This window comes from Nothobranchius furzeri, chromosome 6 (assembly GCF_043380555.1).
Source record: "Nothobranchius furzeri strain GRZ-AD chromosome 6, NfurGRZ-RIMD1, whole genome shotgun sequence".
Classification (NCBI taxonomy): Eukaryota; Metazoa; Chordata; class Actinopteri; order Cyprinodontiformes; family Nothobranchiidae; genus Nothobranchius; species Nothobranchius furzeri.
This window is the reverse complement of record NC_091746.1, coordinates 59,821,765-59,838,394: the sequence shown is the minus strand read 5'-3', so window position 1 is coordinate 59,838,394 and position 16,630 is coordinate 59,821,765. Positions and strand designations below refer to the sequence as shown.

At 45.2% G+C, this 16,630-nt stretch overlaps 1 protein-coding gene across 1 annotated transcript in view; it reads right to left on the bottom strand.

Annotated features, from left to right (window-relative positions):
- Positions 1-16,630, bottom strand: part of LOC107373312 (homeodomain-interacting protein kinase 4-like) — a 745,746-nt gene that overhangs the window by 705,245 nt on the left and 23,871 nt on the right. The window lies entirely within an intron of this gene.

Here is a 16,630-nt window from a genome sequence, read left to right as displayed (position 1 = left end):
TCTAAACTAAAACATGTTTGGCAGGAAAGAAATGAACCCACTGTTTTATCTGTTTTATCCAGTTATTCTGTCCTTTCTGCATTAAAGTCTAACAAGGTTTCAGTCATTAAACTGGTATTTTAATCCTCCTGGTGTCTCGGTCTCGTCTCTTCAGCACAGACTGTCTTCCTGTTCTCGAGTCATGTTTCATGGATTTATGCATCTTTAGTTCCTGCCCTGCAGCTTCTTTCGTTCTGTCTTTCACTCAGTAACTAAAGTTTATTTTTGTTTTTCATCCGACCGTGCCTCCATGCTTGTGTCCTCTCTTAACCCGTCTCAGGCTGAAGATCTGTCCTACTTTCATGATGAATGTGAGCAAGCTTCTGCAGTCCTGCCAGTTTAAGGTCCTGCAGCAGCGTAGTTAGATTTAAGCTTGACCTTTGAGTTCTTCTGGGGAGGATTTTCCTGCATAACCCAGGTGCACCAGCATGTCTGACTGTTGGTGTGATGTATTTTTTCTGAGATGCAGCACTAGTTTTAAACCTGATCTAACGGGACGCCCACCGTCTAACTGTTTCACTTTGGTTTTGTCAGTCAGCAGAATCTTTTACCCAACATTTTGGGATCATTGAGATGTTTTCTGGCAAATGTTTCATGTTGTTGGAACATGACCTCTGACCTTTACCTGAACCAAGTGAGACCTGCAGAGCTTCAGATGTTGTTCTGAGTTATTTTGTTATTGTGTCGCGTGCCCGTCCCATTTACCGGTTCCTTTAAAACCCAGTTCCGTTAGAACTTATGAGACGGTGCATCCATCAGGGTTCGGGGGTGTATCGACGAGTATAATCGTACTAGATCCGGGTTTGGACTACCTAATTAGAATCTTGTCTTTTATTTTAAAGGTGAAATGACTTGCACGAATAGCCAGCCCCAGAGTGCTACACTTCTTTTAAACTCGTTACCTTTTGGTTAAGATACTAGAGAGAAGTCTGGAGGCAAGCCAAGCCTCTCAGCAATTGTTTGGGCTACCCGGAATTAATTGCGCCCCTAACAGCTTATGTGGGAGGTTGGTAACTATAAAATGATTTATGCTAGTTGATCAGGCTAACATAAGTTTATCAATTTATTTATTAATCCAACCTTCCAGCTGATTAGAGACTTTTTCAACCTGCAATCAGAGCCAAAATAACCTCGAATATTTTGCTTTTATCACCCTTAAGACAACTCGTTACTCGCAAGGGGAGAGAAGTTAAAACTTCCCTTATCTTAAGGTTTCTTTATATTATTCTGTTATAAATTGTAAAGTAAGTCCTGATAATTCAGAGACCGATCTTCGACATGCTTACCTCTGTGCAATTTATGGCCAGGGCTCCAAACGTGAAGCTTTAGAGAAAACCTGAAAGAATCAGGATTATGTTTCTTTTTCAAAAAAGGTTTATTACAAAATCAAAATACAAAAATGGGTAAAGTAAAAAACAACTACTATCCCCCACGGAGGAATTAGTTCAAAATGATTAAATAAGAGTCAGTTTACACCAGCTCTCGTCTTCTCAGAATCTCCCCAAGAACGAAGCCTGAAGCCCTCTCTAGAAGAACTTCCTCCTCGATCTGAGCTGCATCCTTTTATATCATTTCTGAGACTGCTCTAAACAATGCAAGAGTCACAAGTCATTCTCTCCTGACAGTTTAGGTCAAGGGGTCATCTACCAGATACACTTTTTTAGCTCTACATAAGACATTTAGTATCATTTCACTACATGCAGTATTCACATGAGGGCACAAAAGTTACATTCTGCACTCCTGGAATGAGAGCACAGGTCATAAATCTTCATATTGGTAGCAAATTGTAGATCTTCTTCCAGCATTCCTGAGAGCTCCTGGGTCCAGCTGGACCTCTCCTCACTCCATGCCATTCCTTCTTTTCCCGCCAGAGGTGGAGTTAGGGGCGGGCCCAGGGGTGTGTCCATGGGTGGATCTAGAGAAGACAGCTTGTCTTTTGACCCTTTGCCTAGTTCTGTCCTCACCAGCAAGTCCTGAACTCCTGTCCTCTTGACCCTTGTGTGACCCTTGTCCCTGACCACTGTTTCTAAGCCTTGACTGGTTGCTCGGGCTTGCAACATCCCCCATGAGGACGAACTGAGGCAAAGGACCATAAAAAGATAGAGCAGCAATGCAAGCTTTCATAAATCTAGCATCCATCTCACTCAGGAACGGCTGAACACTCAGACACCTAACTGTGGCCTCCACATCAACCCTCATTCTCATCATAATGCCATCATCAGCTACGGGTAAGCACAAGGTCCCTTTGCGGGTTGTTACATAACCTTTAAACTGCTTTCTCCCATCTGTGGGATCTTCGCCCAGAAAGAATAAAGATAAATCCATCACCGGAGCCTCTCCACGCGGAAGCGATCCCATCATTTGAGGTGGGAAGCTGGCGCTGAAAACCAAAACATGATTTTTCGTATCCAACAAAGGTGCGGTCCCAAAAGAGTCACAAACTTCTGGGCCGAACCATCCAGTCTTTACAGACAAAATATTCATAAACTGAAAGCAATCTATAATCTTGCCTTAACAAACAAAGTAACACCCCTTCTGGGATTTAATCCTCCATCTCATTTCTCTCCCAGGTGCAATTCGGACAGGGGAAGGAATGCCTGCTGGCTCACTACTTAGACAGACCATAGGGATTTCACGTATCACATCAGGACACGGGACGCATGTCGAAGCTGCCGTCATTACTGATACAACCTCTTCAGCCACGTCAGATGAGGGCGCCGTTGTCAGCTCCTCGTCGTGGGCCTGCTCAAGCAGGGCATCTACTCCCGGGGAGGACAACATTAGTATGTCGTCTTCCTGATCAGTCTCCCGCTTGAATCCCTTTTCCATTTGGTCTGGATGTACTGAATAAACCTGCAAGACACGCAGCGTTTATTCATCGTAGCATGTTCACACTGGAGCCCGATTGTCTTAGTCTGAGGCAATCCATCCCTCCCGCGATTCACGGTGCACAAATAGTATGCGCCATTCAGAGAGAAAACAGTTGATGGACCTGCGGAGGGGATTAATCCCTCTATGATATTCTGCCGAATCGAGTCCATCTGGAAGGAACATAAAATATGTTCCACATGAGATATATAACACATTCCATGAAGCAATAAGTAACTGCATTACTGCATAAACACTTCTTAATTATAGGAGAAAATAGATCATCAGAAGCTGCAGGAAGAACCACACTACAATTCCTATCTGCAGGCATAGTTTTACAACAATAATCCTCACAACAAGTGTACACCAGTTATGAAATGTCTACAACATCCTAAAGACAAACTGGATAAAATAGTTACAAAATCCTAACATACCTCCAGATTCAGAGCGTCAATCAGCTCAGATTCAGGGTGAGTTTGATGAGCCATTGGTTCACTTCAAGTTACAGACTGACAGTTAAGGAGCAAGTGACACGCGGTGCAGAGAGGCCTGCACTTAAACAGGAGCAACAAGAAGGGGGGCTAATACTCCCTCTACCTTGACACCTCTCTTCCCATCTTATCTGGATCTACCAGGTCCTTTCTCCTTTCTCCTAACAGCTTTCTTCCTGTCAACTGCCATTTGTTGTTTTTACAGGCCAAAATCATACCGATTATTAAAATAATCACCCCACACATTAATCCTAGAGCGCAGAGGGGCCAGAACAGAGCGTCCCAGACAGGCCTAATGATGTGCTCTCTCACTCCTTTTACCAACATGCCCATTGAATCAGAAGTTCCTTGAATTACATTGTTAGAAACCTGCACTACACTGTCACTCATAATTTCATTCACACCACGTACTATCAGACTCACATGACGTAATGTGCCATTTATGCCATATGCAAAATAATCAAACCAGTCAGCTTTTTGCTGATCTAACGATCTTCGAAATGGTGAGCAAAAACCACTTCTCAGATCCCAATTTGGGAAATTTCTGAAGTTAGGAAACTCTTTGGGTGCATCAGGGTCAATTGTGAATCTTTCAGGTTGAGGATTTTTCCCTATTCTCGGTTCATTAAAACACACATGATGGTCTATGCCTAACCCGTTAAGGTAATTGAAATTGACCAGACTAAACGCTCCCCACTTCGTCGTTCCTGGCGCTGTAAATCCAGGTGGCACTAAGTCTCCAACTTTATCATTCATAATCATTATACGATCTAAAAGACCATTTCCTGTTTTTGTATCATTTACTTCCCAAGTATTTGTTTTATCAATAGAAAACCAATTTGTTTTAACTCGAAGTTGACCATGTTCCATCACAAGAGTTTTAGTTCCCACTAATTTTCTTTCAAAGGTTTCTGCTTCAATCCTTGTGTCCTGGGGGTAATAATCATATTTTTGCTTATTATATCCCTCTCCATACCAGTATGTCATAGGATATGTCTCGTACATTCCTTTTCTATAATATCTATAATCTTCTGGAATATCTCTTTGCATATAACCACGTAAGACTTTATAGCATAATTCTCCAGTTCCTAAAGTAGCTATGTTTAAATAAGGAGGCCTAGGTTTAAAAAACTCTCGATCTCCTAATGTGTCTGGACGCAGACCTCCAACTGTTAATCCATATAGTTGTGAATACCAAAAAATACACATCCTTCTAGTTAACCCTTTAGTATTATTACAGACTTCCACCTGACATCCTTCAAGCATTAAGGTGTAATTTCTAGCCCATGTGGGACTGTGATAAAAATCTTTCTTATGGGTTGGTCTAATCATTTCATTTACTGCTTCGAAGATGGAGTCTGCCTCAATTATACTATCAGGAGTAGCTGTACCTTTTTGATAATATGCTCCTGCGATCCTTATTCTAAGTGGCTCGCCTCCTTGCCATACAGCGCTATTATTCGCTTTCCTGGTTAAACAGAGTCTAGTTTCCTCATTCCATGCATGAAATCCTGTATCTAAGTTAGTGGGATCAGATTGATCCTTTTTCATCCATTGCACTACTTTTGGGTGTTTAAAATTAGGAACCTCATAAACCCATTCTGTATAAAGAGTGTGTCGTATTGGATGCAGTTCCCATCCTTGAGGCTGAAGGCCTACCTCATTATGGAGGCAGAAAAATGTCCAGTTAAAATATGTACTATTAGTGGGAAGTATATAATTCTGATATCCTGTGTAATTTGCATATTCACTATGACCTTTACGTAAGAGTCGAGCTAAGTCTGAAGTAGATCTCTTACCCCGCACACCGGGCTCTAGAAAGAGAGGAACGGTCTCTTCACCTTCCTCTGCCTCAGCCAGGGGATCAGACATTGCAGGGGGTACTTTTGATAACCATTTAATCACATTATCTTTTACTTTCTGCCACATGTGACTCTCTCCTATCATGGACAAGGAATCATATTTTAGTGTTGTGTTAGGAGGGGGGGTCGGGCAAACATCTCTTCGTTCCCTCCCTCTTGATAATCTTTGATACCAATGCGTAATATTTCCTGTTTGCCAGGAACTTAAACTACTGTCTTTGGTCTGAAAACACCCAAATTCGATTCTACGAGGCCACCATCTTTCTATCTTTATCACTTTGAAAGTGGTAAAGTTGTGTCCCCATTCTAAATTATTTCTAAGGCAATATTTGTAAACCCACAACTCTACTTCACCTGAAGTTTGATTTAAGATTTTCTTTTTCCTCAATATTATCTGACAAGATCGATCAAGCTCTGTGGATCCTGTCTGATCCATTAAGACTGCCATATACTCCGCCCATGGGCCGGTCTCACCACACTCCGTGTCATTCTTCTCCTCCTGCTCTGCTGCAGAAAATGATGTCACGGAGGGTGTAGCCATGATCCGGTCAAATCCATTTTCTCCACAGGGCAAGCGCAGGCAGCCAGTTTTGTTCCCTGTTACACTACAAATCTTGAATCCAATCTGTGTTGCTATCATGCAGGTGGTTATATTCTCATTAAAATCTTCTTTGGGCCATAACAGCTTAATTTTGGATACATTCCAATTCCCTACTAATTGTTGTGGTCCTCCGTGAGTTATGTTATATGTCACCGAGGACACATGATACGTTCGGAGATATACATGTACCCCATATGCAATCGCTATACTTAATCCTATGAGGCTAAATTCGAAAAGGATAAAAAAGGCCCATTTAATCCATTTTATTATCCAATCCTTTCCGTCGTCGTCGTCGTCGTCGTCGTCGTCGTCGTCGTCGTCGTCGTCGTCGTCGTCTTCCTCCGCTTATCCGGGTCCGGGTCGCGGGGGCAGCATCCCAACTAGGGAGCTCCAGGCCGTCCTCTCCCCGGCCTTGTCCACCAGCTCCTCCGGCAGGACCCCAAGGCGTTCCCGGACCAGATTGGAGATGTAACTTCTCCAACGTGTCCTGGGTCGACCCGGGGGCCTTCTGCCGGCAGGACATGCCCGAAACACCTCCCCGGGGAGGCGTCCAGGAGGCATCCTGACCAGATGCCCAAACCACCTCAACTGGCTCCTTTCGATCCGGAGGAGCAGCGGTTCTACTCCGAGTCCCTCCCGAATGTCCGAGCTCCTCACCCTATCTCTAAGGCTGAGCCCGGCCACCCTACGGAGGAAACTCATTTCGGCCGCTTGTATCCGCGATCTCGTTCTTTCGGTCATTACCCAAAGCTCATGACCATAGGTGAGGATTGGGACGTAGATCGACCGGTAAATCGAGAGCCTGGCTTTCTGGCTCAGCTCCCTCTTCCCCACGACAGATCGGCTCAGCGTCCGCATCACTGCAGACGCCGAACCAATCCGCCTGTCGATCTCCCGATCCCTCCTACCCTCACTCGTGAACAAGACCCCGAGATACTTAAACTCCTCCACTTGAGGTAGGACCTCTCCCCCGACCCGGAGGTGGCAAGCCACCCTTTTCCGGTCGAGAACCATGGTCTCAGATTTGGAGGTGCTGATCCTCATCCCAGCCGCTTCACATTCGGCCGCGAACCTACCCAGCAAGAGCTGAAGGTCAGAGCTGGATGAAGCTAGGAGGACCACATCATCCGCAAAAAGCAGAGACGAGATTCTCCTGCCACCAAACTCGACACACTCCACACCACGGCTGCGTCTAGAAATTCCGTCCATAAAAGTGATGAACAGAACCGGTGACAAAGGGCAGCCCTGGCGGAGTCCAACCCTCACTGGGAACAGGTCCGACTTACTACCGGCTATGCGGACCAAACTCACGCTCCTCTGGTAAAGGGACTGAATGGCCCTTAACAGAAAGCCACCCACCCCATACTCCTGGAGCGTCCCCCACAGGGTGCCCCTGGGGACACGGTCATAAGCCTTCTCCAAATCCACAAAGCACATGTGGATTGGTTGGGCAAACTCCCATGCCCCCTCCATCACCCTTGCAAGGGTATAGAGCTGGTCCACAGTTCCACGGCCAGGACGAAAACCACATTGCTCCTCCTCTATCTGAGATTCAACTATCCTTTCCTTTCGGAATATTTACATCTCTCTTTTTAACTTTGGGATCAACTCCCGCCGGAGTTGCATACCTGACCACTTTTCGTTTTCTGCTGGTTTCCCTCTTATGCTTCTGCGTAGATAACATCTGTAAGACAGAAGCATAAAAATCAGCAGGAAATGAAAGCGCCCTGCTCTAGTTAGGTAGAGTCAGATTGGGGACCAGCCTTCTATGAGACATTCTAGTGTGAGCAGTCCCATAAATCTTAGGCCAATATGCCTCTCCTCTCCGGGTGGTCACTATGTTAACAGCCGAGCTGCAAACGCGACCCGACAGGTCTATTACCTCTATCAAAGTTAACTGATAAGGCATGAACTTACGCTCCGCCCCTGGTCCAAGACTCTTCAGCTCAACCAGGTATGATGTAACATGCTTACGCATCCCTGGGGGCTCCTGAACAGACAATCCTGTATGCCAGTCCAGAGTCCCTGACAGATAAGTTCCCCATCTGTCGTCTTTATACTCTTGAGTTACCCCAATCTGTGTACCTGTTTCCCATGCATCAGCCAGCGTACCAAATTGTTGTCCTAATATCAAGCTCTTGATAGACTCAAATTTGGACCGAGCCTGAAGCTCTTCCAGTCCTTTTTCTCTGGTCTTGAGCTTGAACACAAATGGATAAGCTTCCACCCATAAATCTCTAACCGGCTTCACCAGGCTAGGATTCCTGAGCAGCTCTCCTACAAAAAACATACTTGGCTGGCTTGTCGGTAAGCAGGTAGTCAAAACACCATTCTTCGTGAAACAGCACCCATCTTTGATTTCACCTCTGTGGGTGCATTCACAGACCTGCCAGGAGATGATGCCTGGATTATTCCTCAAGCAGGTTCCGCAAAAACATATTTTAATGGGAGCAGACAGCTCCACCGCACCTGTATGCAAGTCTGTTCCTCTTTCCAGGTGAGTGGGCTTCTGCTCCCGGAGCCCCGACCATTTAATTAGGGTGCACAGAGATTTGCATATCACGCATGTTCCCGGCTTCAAGCCTCCCCATTGCGCGTAACGATACGCATTTGCAGATTCTATGAAGCCCGGAAACATAGCCACTTTACAATCTCTAACAGAATCCCCCTTCGTTAGCAAAAATGAGGCCCGTAGCACCTGGGATCTTACAAGTCATTTCTTCACTAGATTTTGGCCCAGCCATGACCTTTAATCAAGTAATTAATTTAAAAAAAAAAATTATTTATTTATTTATTTATTTTTTCAATTAATTACTTTTATTTTTCAGAGTTATTTTATAACTTGATGAGGGTGAACGCGCAAACCAGTGTCAGTTAAAACCACGTTCCCAGTTACGTCTTTTATTATAAAGGGACCACTTACGTTATGCTTAATGCAATCTCCTTTTTCTGCTCTCTGGGGTTGCTGCTCTACATTTTCTCTGTTCTCACCTTGCTCATGGGCTGTAACTGGGGATAACCAACTCACTTTTTCAGGTGTTTTGCCTCCAGGGATCCGAGTGCTGCATTTTTGACGGGATTCGCATTCTGACCTGAGCGTCCCTTTGGGTGTGCCACGCACCACCAGTTGGGAACCCTGTTCTTCCTCCGATTCAGCCTCGCTCTCGCTGCTTCTGTCTCTGGCCTCAAACCAATGTTTGACTTTCTTCTCTACTCGCGGCAAGGCTGACTTATCCACTAAAATTACGACCGGGATGTCTCCTAGCCTGCTAGAGGCTTCGGAATAAATTACCAAACCTGCGCCATATGCTTCAGTTATCCGACACACCTGGGGTTTGTACATGTAGAAACGGGTTCCACTGCGCCGGCCGAACCGCGTCAGGCGGGTTCGGTGGGGGTGGAGGAAATCCGCTCTCGGAACCGGGGCTCACAGGGAATTCCCCGCGGAGCGCTGGATACAAAGGGGGCGCGGTCGGAACCGATTGGGCTTCATCCCAGGAGTCCGACATTTCAACTGCAGCTCGTCTCCGGTACATTTCCGCTTGGAGCTCCGTGATCCCCAGTCGGTTACATAACGCCTGTCTCATTTGAATTGCCTCATTTTTGCTTCTAGATAAGAAGTAAATTGTTCTACTATTAGCCTGTTGAACCACGAACTCCGCCATAGCAGAGTACATCGCTCCCTGATCACATCGGTACTGCCCGACTCCAAATGGAGTGAGAACTAAAGGTTCCGGTCCAGTTGGTATTTGCTCAAGCAATCCCAGAAGGATCTCATACTGCTCGCCCGTGGGGAGTTTCGCTGGATTTTCCCAACAACACCACGCTATCTGATTAAAAACAGGATCATTTTGTTGTTCTGCTAGAATCACTAAATCACCCACTAACGGAAATACATGATTATTCTTTACTTGAGTTTCAGCATTCGGACAGCGCTCCGCTGCGGCTTGAGCCGTTTCGGCCTTGTTATGAAAACTCCAGTTACAGGATACTGCTAAAACGCTTTGTGGTTCACCTTGAAATGTCGCTATTTCTCCGGTGACAAATCTCACATTAAGGAGAACATTTTCCGGTTTTACCGTTAAAGATCTATCTGCCATGGCTGGTTGAAAGTTTCTCTTTTTTATTATTTGTTTTATTTTTATTCGTTTTCACGTCTTATTCTTTATTCTTACTCTTTATTCCTTTTTATTTTTTGCCTAGCTTTTATCCTTGGCTTTTCTTACGTCGGAAAGCCGTGATTTCTTTATACCTCTTTGAGTTAATCGTCCGTTCTCCCAAATTTCTTTCCTTTTCGAGAAATTGGTGCGGTTTTCGCTCCAAGGTTATAAGCTTATCAGGTCCATAGTGCGTAAGCTTTTATCAGCCTAAAAGACATAGTTCTACGTCGAATAGTCCGGTATCTAATATTTAAACCTTCGCCGATTAGCCTCACGTTGCAGGCGCCATGTCGCGTGCCCGTCCCATTTACCGGTTCCTTTAAAACCCAGTTCCGTTAGAACTTATGAGACGGTGCATCCATCAGGGTTCGGGGGTGTATCGACGAGTATAATCGTACTAGATCCGGGTTTGGACTACCTAATTAGAATCTTGTCTTTTATTTTAAAGGTGAAATGACTTGCACGAATAGCCAGCCCCAGAGTGCTACACTTCTTTTAAACTCGTTACCTTTTGGTTAAGATACTAGAGAGAAGTCTGGAGGCAAGCCAAGCCTCTCAGCAATTGTTTGGGCTACCCGGAATTAATTGCGCCCCTAACAGCTTATGTGGGAGGTTGGTAACTATAAAATGATTTATGCTAGTTGATCAGGCTAACATAAGTTTATCAATTTATTTATTAATCCAACCTTCCAGCTGATTAGAGACTTTTTCAACCTGCAATCAGAGCCAAAATAACCTCGAATATTTTGCTTTTATCACCCTTAAGACAACTCGTTACTCGCAAGGGGAGAGAAGTTAAAACTTCCCTTATCTTAAGGTTTCTTTATATTATTCTGTTATAAATTGTAAAGTAAGTCCTGATAATTCAGAGACCGATCTTCGACATGCTTACCTCTGTGCAATTTATGGCCAGGGCTCCAAACGTGAAGCTTTAGAGAAAACCTGAAAGAATCAGGATTATGTTTCTTTTTCAAAAAAGGTTTATTACAAAATCAAAATACAAAAATGGGTAAAGTAAAAAACAACTACTATCCCCCACGGAGGAATTAGTTCAAAATGATTAAATAAGAGTCAGTTTACACCAGCTCTCGTCTTCTCAGAATCTCCCCAAGAACGAAGCCTGAAGCCCTCTCTAGAAGAACTTCCTCCTCGATCTGAGCTGCATCCTTTTATATCATTTCTGAGACTGCTCTAAACAATGCAAGAGTCACAAGTCATTCTCTCCTGACAGTTTAGGTCAAGGGGTCATCTACCAGATACACTTTTTTAGCTCTACATAAGACATTTAGTATCATTTCACTACATGCAGTATTCACATGAGGGCACAAAAGTTACATTCTGCACTCCTGGAATGAGAGCACAGGTCATAAATCTTCATATTGGTAGCAAATTGTAGATCTTCTTCCAGCATTCCTGAGAGCTCCTGGGTCCAGCTGGACCTCTCCTCACTCCATGCCATTCCTTCTTTTCCCGCCAGAGGTGGAGTTAGGGGCGGGCCCAGGGGTGTGTCCATGGGTGGATCTAGAGAAGACAGCTTGTCTTTTGACCCTTTGCCTAGTTCTGTCCTCACCAGCAAGTCCTGAACTCCTGTCCTCTTGACCCTTGTGTGACCCTTGTCCCTGACCACTGTTTCTAAGCCTTGACTGGTTGCTCGGGCTTGCAACAATTGAAGTTCTATAAAACGGGGCATTTATGTTGCTTTTTGAGATCTTTTCGCTAGGAGTGATTTCAGGTGTGGCAGCTATCAGGCCTCAGAGCGACTAGTGAAACTAATGATAGTTAGAGAGATAATGTGGTTAATCACAGCTATATCTTTATTTACCAGAGTGGCTATTAGGTTTTCACACAGGGCCAGGTTGGTGTGGAAAGATGTTTTTATCCTTTAAGAAATAAAACCAATATTTTAAATGCATTTCGTGTTTAATCAGGTTATTGTTGATATTTAAATGAGTTTGCTGATCTGAAAAATGTATTCTGACCAGAAAAAAGCCAAAACAGAAGAATTCTGTTGGAGAGCAAAACTCTTCCCACTAATGTACAAACACAAACACGAAGGAGGTCACGGTTTGATCCTGCAGGTTTTCCAACCATCCATGGACGAGAACGAGTCCTTGATGGTTCCCACCGAGTCGCTGCTGTAGCTGAGAGTCCGGTCACCACCAGCTGCTGATGCCTGGGAAGCTGTTGTGCTCGGATGAGTGATTTGCATGATAAATATTAGCACAGACGCAGCGGGGAACATTCCTGACATGCATTTCAACACGTTCACAATGAGGGGAGTTTAAAAGCTGCTGATGGGAGATGATTACTTTGCAGCAACTTGTTATGAGAGCAGGAGAAACGGAGGAGGAAGCAGAAACCGACAGAAATACAGTCAGGAGAAATATTTTACACGTTCTAAAAGAATCTGGAGTATTTCAGGAAATAAAAGACTAAATAAATCATGTAAAATTTGTTCAGTCAGCCATAAAAGAGTTCACTGATCATTTTATTGGACACATAATTAAATCTTTATTAAAAGAGTCTGAGTCATCAGTGCTCTTGATCAGACAGCTAAAGCTCGTCCTAAAGCTTGGTTTATGATTGATGCATTCACTTTCCACTTGGTGATGCGGCTCGCGGATGGAACGCGCTTCACAACTTGCAGCATTTATGGTTTGTGCGGCTTGTCACTGCGGTGAGCCAATATTCTTCCAAACTGTAGGGGGCAGCATGGAGCTCTACGGCATGCATCCAACACTACACCATAGTAGAAGTAAAAACTGTTGTTTACAACATGGCATTCCAGCATTTTTAACAGCGTCCTCGTCTTTTCTGACAGTGCGAGCTATTTCTCTCCAAGAATTATTAACAACATGTTGATCACGGTGATCTCTGAGAGCTGAATCATACAAATGTCTGCATTTACGAACCTCTGCCATACTAGTTCTTGCCAGTCCGCCATGTTTTTCCGCGTCCGACCGTCCGCGTGGTTAGAAAATTTCCTAGGTGCGCGGTGCGGAAATTTTGGGCCGTGCGGAGGCGTGGTGGAGGGGCGTGGTTGTTAAAATGATGCAATTTTGCCGCGCGGAGCCGTGCGAACCTCGCAGACGCGTCAAGCATAAACCAACCAACCTGTGATTTAGTACATTCGCTGGAAGGATTCTGTCTGCTGGCTTTAAAGCTAACATCTGCTTTAACAGATCAACAAACGATTTTAGGATTTCAACTGAAGAGGGGTCTTTATTGTTTGGTGTAATCTGTAATAAATCATCCAGGGACTCCAGTTTATCCAAAGCTGAGGGACACTTTTCTATCATCTTTCCTGAATAAAGTTCGTATTCTTCAGGTGTTTTCAACCTCCAAAAACACTGAGGCCCCGTTTTGTCAAGTTTGAAAAAGCGTTGGGCTTGTCTACCTGTATTAAGATAATAATCTTTAGGTTTACCAAGAAGCTTCACAATAATCCTCATAGTTTCGTATTCATCACGTGGGAACAGACCCCACAAATCCACACACTTGTCTTGCGGATTGCCAAGGTAAACCTCGGGTGCACTATAAGCGTCAGCCTGCACAACATCCATGTCTAATTTAGATGTTAGACAAGCCAGTGAGGCCAAAGTCTGTCAACTTTACCCTAAATGGTTGTAAATTACGATTCTCCAGCAACATGTTAGCTGCCTTGGTGTGAGTGACACCAAGGCTCTGTAGAGCGTCGAGTGTAGCCAGCATTTGATGTGCGATGGGTCTAATTTCAGCTAGACTTAGTGGTGTCCATTGTCTTTTTGACATCAAGTCAAGTAAATTTAAATCTAACAGTTCAAAAACAAGACAAACGCAGTCCTCATATGGAAAACAATCAATAAACCTGATTATGTTGATCTCGTCTGGATTAAATTGACTGACATGTTTTAAGGCTTTGACCTCATTTTCAGTCTTCCATTTGTTGTCTTTATGTATTACTTTCAATGTTACTATTTCATCTGTCCCTTTTATATTACACTTAGCAACGTGTCCACAGGAACTAGACCTCAGTAAATCCTCTACAACGTAAACATTTAACAAGCTTCTGATAGCAACTCCTTTCTCTAATTTAAAAGCTGTTCCTTGAGTTACATATTCGGACTCCTGCAGCTCAGAGTCTTTGAAATCAGTTTCCAAAGAGAGAGATTTGTCAGGATCTCTACGACTGAATTCTGACGTCGTTTCACAAGCCACTGTGACCGAAGGAATGCCACTCTCTTCAGCAAGATGCTCCATGGTTATAAATTTGTGGTTTAATGCATCTGCTGGAAGGATTCGGTCAGCTGGATTAAGGGCTAACATTTTTGATAAAAGATCAACAAATGACTGAAAGTCTTCAAATTCAATGGGATCTTCCATCTCTAGTGCTGAATTAGCTAAAATGTTCATACAATCTTCAACTGGATTCAGAATCAGAATCAGAAAAGGTTTATTGCCATTGTCAGTGAACAAGCAGTTCACAAACTAGGAACTTGTTTCGGTACTAATGTGCTACATATAACATGAATAATAAATTTCAGAAATAGAATAAGTAGAATAAAATATAATAAAACTAGCATAAAACTTTCAGCTATAAAAAAGGCAGGTAATGGTAACATGGCCGGTAACGTGACATTATGTCAAGTACAGCAGACGAACATGGTTGTGTGTTTATAAGCTGTTCACAAGTCTAACGGCAGATGGAAAGAAGCTGTTCTTATGGCGGGAGGTTCTGGTCTGGATGGACCGTAACCTCCTGCCTGAGGGAAGCGGCTCGAAAAGTCTGTGTCCCGGGTGAGAAGGGTCAGCTGCTATCCGGCCTGCACGCCCCCGAGTTCTGGAGACGTACAGGTCCTGGAGAGATGGAAGGCTGCAGCCAATCACCTTCTCAGCGGAGCGCACAATGCGCTGCAGTCTATTTTTGTCCCTCACTGTGGCTCCAGCGTACCACACAGCGATGGAGGAGGTGAGGATGGACTCAATGATGGCCGTGTAAAACTGCACCATCATCTGGGCCGGCAGCTTGGCCTTTTTCAACTGCCGCAGAAAGTACATCCTCTGCTGGGCCTTTTTGATCAGGGAGCTGATGGATGGCTCCCACCTAAGGTCATGTGTGATGGTGGTTCCGAGGAAGCGGAAGGAGTCCACAGTGGTGACGGGGGTGTCCGTCAGGACGAGGGGGAGAGATGGGGCTGTGACTTTCCTGAAGTCCACAATCATCTCCACTGTCTTCTGAGCATTGAGCTCCAGGTTGTTGCTGCTGCACCAGTACACCAGCCGTTCCACCCCCCTCCTGTAGGCGGACTCATCACCGTCAGAGATGAGCCCGATGAGGGTGGTGTCGTCCGCAAACTTGATCAGTTTAACGGAGTCATGGCTCCAGGTGCAGCAGTTTGTGTACAGGGAGAAGAGCAGAGGAGAAAGTACACAGCCCTGTGGGGATCCTGTGCTAATTGTCTGAATGGTGGAGACATTCTTCCCCAGCCGCACGCACTGCCTTCGGTCCGTCAGGAAGTCAGTGATCCACCTGCAGGTGGAACTGGGTACGTTGAGCATGGAGAGCTTGTCCTGGAGCAGAGCAGGGAGGATGGTATTGAACGCGGAGCTGAAGTCCACAAACAGGATCCTAGCGTAGGTTCCCGGGGAGTCCAGGTGCTGCAGGATGAAGTGGAGGGCCAGGTTGATGGCGTCGTCTACAGACCTATTAGCTCTGTATGCGAACTGCAGAGGGTCCAGGAGGGGGGAGGTGAAGGACTTGAGATGAGGGAGGACCAGGCGCTCAAAAGACTTCATGACTACAGACGTCAGCGCCACAGGCCTGTAATCATTCAGTCCAGTGACATGGGGTTTCTTAGGCACAGGAACAATGGTGGACAGCTTAAAGCAGGCTGGAACATGGCAGGTCTCCAAGGAGATGGTAAAGATGTCCGTGAAGATTGGAGACAGTACCTCTGCGCAGTGTCTCAGGGTTGCGGGGGAGACACCGTCCGGGCCCGGGGATTTCCGAGGGTTTTGCCTACGGAAAACCCTAAGCACATCCTCTTCTGTCACTGAGATGGCAATGGAGGGGGAGGGGTGGTCAGTGGGGACTGTACTATTCACAGTGGTGAAGGTGGTGGGGGAGGCATGTGACACCAGAGTGGCTGAAGAAACCTGTGCAGTAGGGGGTGTGGGGGATGGGTGTTGCACTTCAAACCTTGCATAAAAGGAGTTAAGTTGTTCAGCCAGTTGTAGGTCATCAGCAGCATGTTGGGCTCTGGGCTTGTAGTTTGTGATTTGCCTGAGCCCTCTCCAGACAAAGGTGGAGTCATTGTTAGAGAACTGCTCCTTTAGTCGCTTGTTGTACAGAGATCTCGCCTTCTTCAACTCTTTTGAGAACCTGTACTTAGCGCCCTCGTAGCTCTCTCTGTACTTAGCTCTGTGAGCTGCTTCTTTCTCCCTCCTCAACTCTCTCAGTTTGGGTGTGAACCAGGGCTTATCGTTGTTAAAAGTGACCCTGGTTTTAGTTGGGATAATGCTGTCCTCACAGAGTTTTATGTATGACGTCACAGTGTCTGTATATTCATCCAAGTTGTCTGTGGCAGATCCAAACACGTTCCAGTCTGTTGTGTCCAGACACACGCGAAG